The sequence below is a fragment of the Mesocricetus auratus genome, unplaced genomic scaffold (assembly GCF_017639785.1).
Source record: "Mesocricetus auratus isolate SY011 unplaced genomic scaffold, BCM_Maur_2.0 Super-Scaffold_100021, whole genome shotgun sequence".
Lineage (NCBI taxonomy): Eukaryota > Metazoa > Chordata > Mammalia > Rodentia > Cricetidae > Mesocricetus > Mesocricetus auratus.
The window spans coordinates 18491855-18498712 of NW_024429202.1; the positions used below are offsets into that span (position 1 = coordinate 18491855).

Consider the following 6858-nt stretch of genomic DNA (forward strand, 5'->3'; position numbering starts at 1 on the left):
GGTATTTTCTGGGTTTGCCCAATAAAATTGCCATGGAAAGAACTTCCCAATATTTTTCTGAGTCTGTCCTTTCCTTCGTCCCTGTCACTGCCTCCAGACACAAGCTGAGCTCAAGCTGCTGGTTGGTGCCCTAAGCTTACCACTGTTTCTCTCCTTGGACTTCTTCATTCCTGACTTTATCCAACCCCTCTATCAGAATGTGGCAGTTTTCTATCTGTCCCCTCAGGACTAGGTACTGTGATTATCAAGACAGCTTTATAAATTAAATCAAGCCAATGTTATCGCAACTTAGTGCTTTGCTCTTCATGGCTGAAGTTAAGCTTTAAGAAAGATGCCCAGTGCCTTCCCAGCTCAGTGCCATGAGACAACGTATGCAGAGGCTGATGTTTCTTAAATCCCTGGAATTGCTTTCTGGAAAACCTGTACAAAGCTGTCTACAGCACATTTTTAATAAAGATATAGAAAATATTGGGTGGTCTCATTTTCTCAAATAAAACATAGTTGTGTGTAGTTTTTATTTTAATATTCGTTGCTCAGAAATAAACTATGCCTGCCTCTAATATTCACAGGGAACAGAGTAAAAAGTCTGTGTAACATGTACCTAAATATTTGATTAAAAGATTTTAAAGAGAGTAGGAACATTGATTTTAAAAACACACATATCTTGGGCTGGCAAGATGGTTCAGTCAGTCAGGGCACTTGTTCTCAAGCCTCAGGAACTGACGTTGCTCTCAGAACCTACATGGTTGAAGAAGGAAGATTAGACCCTCTTACCTAGGCCCTAAGTCTTGTGATGAAAATATGTATCAGGTCTCCATTGCACAGACATGAATGCGCATGGAACAGTCTATCGAGGAGCTTTGGGTTCAAATCCACATTTGCTTGCTCAAGAGCTTTTTTTATTGCAATGTGTCGTTTACTGGCAGGGTACAGGGCACAGCTCTCAGATCCTTATATCTCACATTACTTCCTCATGAATATTCATTTATCCCCTGTCAAGATCCCAGTCATAACCCTGATAATTCCTATCCAGTGCCACTCAAAGTAAAGTCTTACTTGTGAGTGTGTGCTTAGCACTGACAGGCCCACACAGACACCAGTGGACCTTCTAAAACAAGCCCTCTGAAACCCTTTAGATAGATACCCCTGCCTGAAACTTATTTCACATTGCTGTGACAGCTGCAACATAGTGGATGTCTCAATGTCTGGTCCTAATCACTACTTGTTCTCCTCATCCTCTCCCCCATCTCTCCCCAGATTAGTTTTGGATGTTATCTCTTAAACATTCTTAGTCTACTTCTCAGTATCTTTAAAACTATTATAAAATCTAATGGAATTTTAAGGAAGACAGGTTTTGCAGATGTCCTTGCTATGTTTTATAACATGAAGTCTATATTGGTACACAGAAAAGATGAACAGCAAAGGAAGGATCAATGAAAACTTTACTCCTTCATTTCATTGATAGGATGAGAGCTCTACTGTGTACCACTAATTGGGTAGGGATATAGCAGCAAGTCAAATAAAAATTCCTGGTGTCAGGACTAAGAGATGGCTCAGTAGTTAAGAGCCTTGCTGCTCTTGGAGAGAACCCAGGTTTGGTTCCTAGCACCCACATCAGGCAGTTCACTGTTGGCTGTAAATCCAATTCCAGGGAATCTGATGCCATCTGGTTTCTATGGGAACCTGTTTGCATGTTATATCCATAACCTCGCATACTGTGCATACACATAATAACAATAAATAAGTGTCTGATGTTACTGTGGTCCAGGAAAGTGAAATAAACACACATTGTTTTTGACCAAAAAAAAAAGTGAAAGGACAGGAAATTTGAAAAGACAGAACAGTGGACCAGTGCATGGAATAGTGGATAAGTGGATGGACCAGTGGATGGAATGATGGTGGTTTTTCTAAATGAAACAGTTCAGAAGCCTGTCACTGGAAGCCTGAGTCAATCAAGCCAAATATGAATGTTTTTACTGTTAACGACATTTCACATTTTACGTATTCACAGTGCATCTTTGAAATTGTGTATTACATGAGGGCTGGGTCAATAGAACATCACTAAAATGAAAACAAAGTAAAACAAACAAAAATCATGAAGAGCACACACATAAAAGGAGAAAGGAGATGGTGGGGAAGGATACTGATTCATTTGATGTAGGTTGTTACATTAAGTAACATCCCAGTTTTCAAACAAGTAGGTTGGGAAGATTATGAAATTAATTAGATGAATTTCCAAACCCTTGAAGTCCTTAAAATCCTTAACACAAATCTAATTTGTTCCTGGGGGGAAAATCATTTTTTGTTAGAGATTTCATTTGTTCCACTAAAGGATTTGTTGTTGGAAAGAGAAAGAATATGTTAGACCTCTCAGGTGCCTGAAAGAAGTCACACTTTCAGAGCATTCTTTACAGAGGGAATGCTAAACAATCGGGTAGATGATTGATTTTTAAATCAAGCTTTCCTGACTATTCTCCAGTATGTCCATACGCAACTCTACCAGAAAAGCCTCGTTATGCTGTTATGAAGCGAGGCATTGTGTAAATAAGCAAAACAACAGGTGTCCCACATCTGTCCTCTTGTCAATCTTGAGAATCCAACTTTCATAAAGAGAAAAAGAAGCCAGCAGAAAAGGAGTCATACAGAGTTAAAATCCTAAGCTAATAATCAAATACAACTGTTTTGGTATAGATGTGTATTTTACAATTTCATCACTTATTTACTAATGAAATTGAAGTGAGTCCGCAGAATACTCCCACAATGTGAGCAGGATTTCTACCTTAACAACTGCAGGGTAATGTCTTCATCCTTATGTTTTAGTTACAAATACTGTCAAAGCAGGAACACATTAAGTTTCAAAATCATCTTCAAATTCGCCTTCACTCCCTATGCACCTCAGACCTGGAGAGAAGCCTGTCAAACCATTGTAAAGGGTGTCTTTTGAAACCGTGCACACCTTCTCTGCAAAAACCATTCATTCACTTTGGTGCCGTTTGTAGTCCTGGAAGTTACAGTGGACTCTTTTCTAGTTGTTACAACAGCCACGAGGAGACTCTTTTCCTCCACTCTTTTTCCCTCATTTCCATTGCCCAGCTGCTGAAAATTGATCCCTTCTCCCTCTCTCTCCTAACAAGGCTTTGCTAGGTATTCCAGGATAGCTTCAAACTAGGGATCATCCACACCAGTGGAGTGCCAGATTGCAGCAAAGTGTGGGAAGTCCTGGCTAAGAATCCCATCCCTAAAACCATTCCAGTCACATCAGGGCTCTCATTTACGTCTTTCATGGGGTTTCATTATGGACTGGCAGCAAGGCACTCACAGCTCTGGTACAGTCTCATCTCTCCAGGTCTCTGCTTTGAAAACTGCTCCATCAAACTATAAGCAGCACCCCAAATACCATGCTTTTGCCTGTATTTTGGGGGTGTGTGCTGGGAATCAAAATAAGGGCTTTATACATAGCAAGCACACTACCTCTGAATTGCAACTACAGTCCTGATGGAACTTTTTCTAAGTTTTCTTTCTTTTTTTCTTTCTATCTACCTTCCTTCCTCCCTCCCTTCCTCCTTTCCTTCCTTTTATTTTCTATGGAAGCGTCCTTCCAGTCGTCCGACCATCTGGGTACTCTTATTCTACCTTTAACTTGCAGTTTGAAAGATTCTATTCGAGCGTGTCTAAGCAATCTTCTCCCTCCTTGACAATGTGTCCGCTTCATTGACATGCCTCTCCCAATGACAGCTGTCTGCAAGAACTTTTCAGAGACCCTAAATCTCAACAACTGTGGCTGACCTACACTGTTTTCTGATTACAAGCTCAGGTTCTGTTTTTCATAGACACACCCCTGCCTCTGACAGAACTTCGTCTTCGTAGAGTTGTATATTTCCCCCAGTGTATCCACTTTTTCCGGTTTCTCTTCTATCTGAATCACTGTTGGCTTTCTGATAGGGTATTCTTAAAACTTCATGATTGCCTTTGATTTCTTAACAAGTGGGAGGGGCATTTCCAATTTACCATCTACAGATGCATAAGATAGGCCCTTCGGTCTACTATCAGCATCTTCCTGTTAAATTCAGCATGTAGCTTCCTGGCCTGGCTGTCTTGCTATTTACACAAGAACAGTATCCAGTGCCCCCTGCTTCTCAGTCTCCCCTCTCCAGTCTTCTTGGCAGCTCTCCCCATCCTAGACTTCACCTCAGCTTGTGCTTTCTGTCTTACCAGGCATATGACTCCTCCCCCTCGACACCTTAAGCCTTCAGACATGCTGTTCCTTCTGTCTTCCTTCCCTGACTGCTCTCCTCTGCTAAGCCTGTCTATTCTCTGCCTCTTTGAGATACAAGTTCTCAACGAGGCCTCCCTGGACTGATTGAACTCCGCCCAGTCATTACGTTTCCCACCACAGTATTCCGTCTCGGCTATATATTAGTGTACCGAGAGCCCCACTTCTTCGTGTTCTACGCCTGCTTTTCGTTCTTCATTTGAATTTTCACTTATGATGCTATTCTTCACATTCCTATGGTTCCCGTCCATATCTTCCACCCCTAGAGCCGTGCTCTCAGAAGCCACTGTCCATTTCTTCTGCCTCAGAAATAAAACGAACTGAGATTTCAGCAACAGAGATCAAACTGCAGGACCAGAAAAAGATAGATGGAAAGTTTCCCATTTTTGAAGAATACCATGGACTCCCATCTGTTTGGAAAGGGTTTGAGGATAACAATGATTCAGATACAAACATAATTGCACGCGGCTTTCTTCCCTCCCATTTGGCATTTCTCTTACCTGTCCATATGGAGCCGCTCTCCTTGCTCTATTGCCACGCATGTCTTTTTTTTTTTTCAGGACACCTCGCTTAGGTTTCTGAACACTCATAGAAATCATTATGGTCCAAACCACATGAAAGCACCTGGCAGTTACTTCCAACATTTTCTCCGGGAGGGGGAACGAGTTTTCTAACCCTGGTGGCTACCTCCTCTTGATTGTGCCATGAAGAATCGCCCTCTCAGAAAATCCTGTCCTTGTGTCGCAGGACCAGGAAATGACAGTTTTCACCATTGAAAGCACAGACATCTTGCCTCCTGCTTTGCAGGCCCCTGGTGAAGAGCCTTCTACTTAGAAAGGGTCCTGCAGCTTTGCTGGCCTATTCGGGAGAGCCTAAGGCCATCCTTATCAAGCCCTGCTTCTTTGGCTTCTCTTAGAGAACAACTGTAGGCCTTGATTTGTGCAGGAGAGTTGCTTTCATTAGCTCCCTTTTTTGGGGGTGGGGAGTGGGCAGATGTAAATTCCCCTAAAGCGTCTGTACCACCCTCACATCTTGTGCTCCTCAGACCTTCTTCTCTCCTAGAAGAGATTGGAAGTAAGTAGTCTCTGAACTGGTGATGGGGTGGGAGGAGACAGCACAATTTATTTCTGTTACCCTTCCATTTCCCAGCCTCGAGCTAGGTCTCACACCACCCACTGTCGCAGTTCCTGGATGGTTCTATTAAAAGTACACATTTGCAGCATCTGGGTCCGATTCTTTCTTTCTATTAGCGAGTCTACTGTCCCCCGAGACCCACCATGAGTTCCGCTCTGCCTCCCATGCAGTGGAGTCCATGGGGGGTAACCTGCGCACCCACTCGCCTGGCTCCAGAACCCTCCAAGACCTAGCTGGGGTAAGGTTAAGCTTCATCGCCCGCCTGCTTCAAAGGAGCTGACTTGCGCGGTGGCGCCTTTGGTTCCAGGCCAACAAACTTCTCCCGGACCGTGCGCGCCGCCTCCCTCTTCCCGGCCGGCCGCGGTGGCTGCGGCGCCGGCCGGATTCCCGCAGAGCTGAGGGCCGCGGGCGGAGGCGGGGCGGCGTCGGTCCCCGTGCGCCGGGACCCTGACGTCCCCGCGGCGGCGGTGGCAGCGAGGACGGCGGGGACGGCGGCTGCGCTTCGGCCGGACGTGCTGCGCACTCTGCGGACTCAAGAAGGCACAGGGCCGGGCACTCTGGGACCAGTCCCGGATCCTCGCACCACCCCCCTCCCGGCCCCTGTCAGCCCGAGACGGGTTAAGGGACCGCTGCAGGGGTCGAAGTGGGTAACTCCATGGGTCACTCGGACGTCCAAGCTTGCGCGTCCTGGCTTTCGCCTCTCCCGGGCACAGCATCCCAGCCCCAGACCACAGCCCCGCAGAATTCGTAGCAGGCTCTATGCGTTTACCCCCGTGGAACCTTCCTCAGTGTCCGTTCCACCCGCATCAGCATCGCTCACACTTCTGCTTCCCAAATCCACCCACAAAACCCACCGAGAACTAAAGTGGAACGCGCGAGCCCGCGTGACCTGGACGCACAAACACGAGCCCCATTATAGATAGCATATCAAAGTGGCCTGATCTGGTTAAATGCACTCGGTCCCCTCGGCGCCAGCGTGGGAATGCGTAACCGCAGGTGGGCAGATTTACCTCGGAAATATGTGCACATGTGCGGCACCGTTTTGACATTTTCTTAAAAAGCAGATGCAGGCAAATGACCAGAAACACAGCAGATGACAGAGACCGGGCTAGTGTGGGTGACATCAAGCAAAGCGGCCAGTGGTAGAGCTCAGCAGCTTACCTTGGGTTGGTGTCTGAGCCCCTGGGAGACGCGGTGGAGTCCGGACAGGGCTGCCGCACCGCCGCGGAGTGGCCCGCGCCAGCTCCCAGCGAGTGGAAGCGGGACGCATCTCTGCCCTTATTCGTCCCTCCAGTGTGACCCTCCCACTCGGTGAGCACGGAGGACTCCGCAAGACAGTCCTCAGCCAACTCGTGCCCAGATTTTCCTTGAACACACAGAGCCGGGAATTATGTCTTCCAGGTTTCTCTTTTAACAGCAGTATCATAGAGGCAACGACAGTTGGAGGCAGA

At 46.3% G+C, this 6858-nt stretch overlaps 1 protein-coding gene across 4 annotated transcripts in view; it reads right to left on the reverse strand.

Moving 5' to 3' along the window:
* Col19a1 (collagen type XIX alpha 1 chain) overlaps positions 1–6657 on the reverse strand; it is a 313664-nt gene extending 307007 nt beyond the window's left edge. Inside the window, exon 1 of one of the 4 annotated variants that reach the window (XM_013125565.2) lies at positions 6569–6657. The gene's annotated coding sequence lies outside the window, so the exon portion shown is untranslated. Of the gene's footprint in view, positions 1–4773; positions 5852–6568 lie in introns of those variants that run through there. The other 3 variants (XM_040729471.1, XM_040729472.1, XM_021223306.2) reach the window with 3 other exon arrangements.
* Positions 6658–6858: the final 201 nt, after the last annotated feature.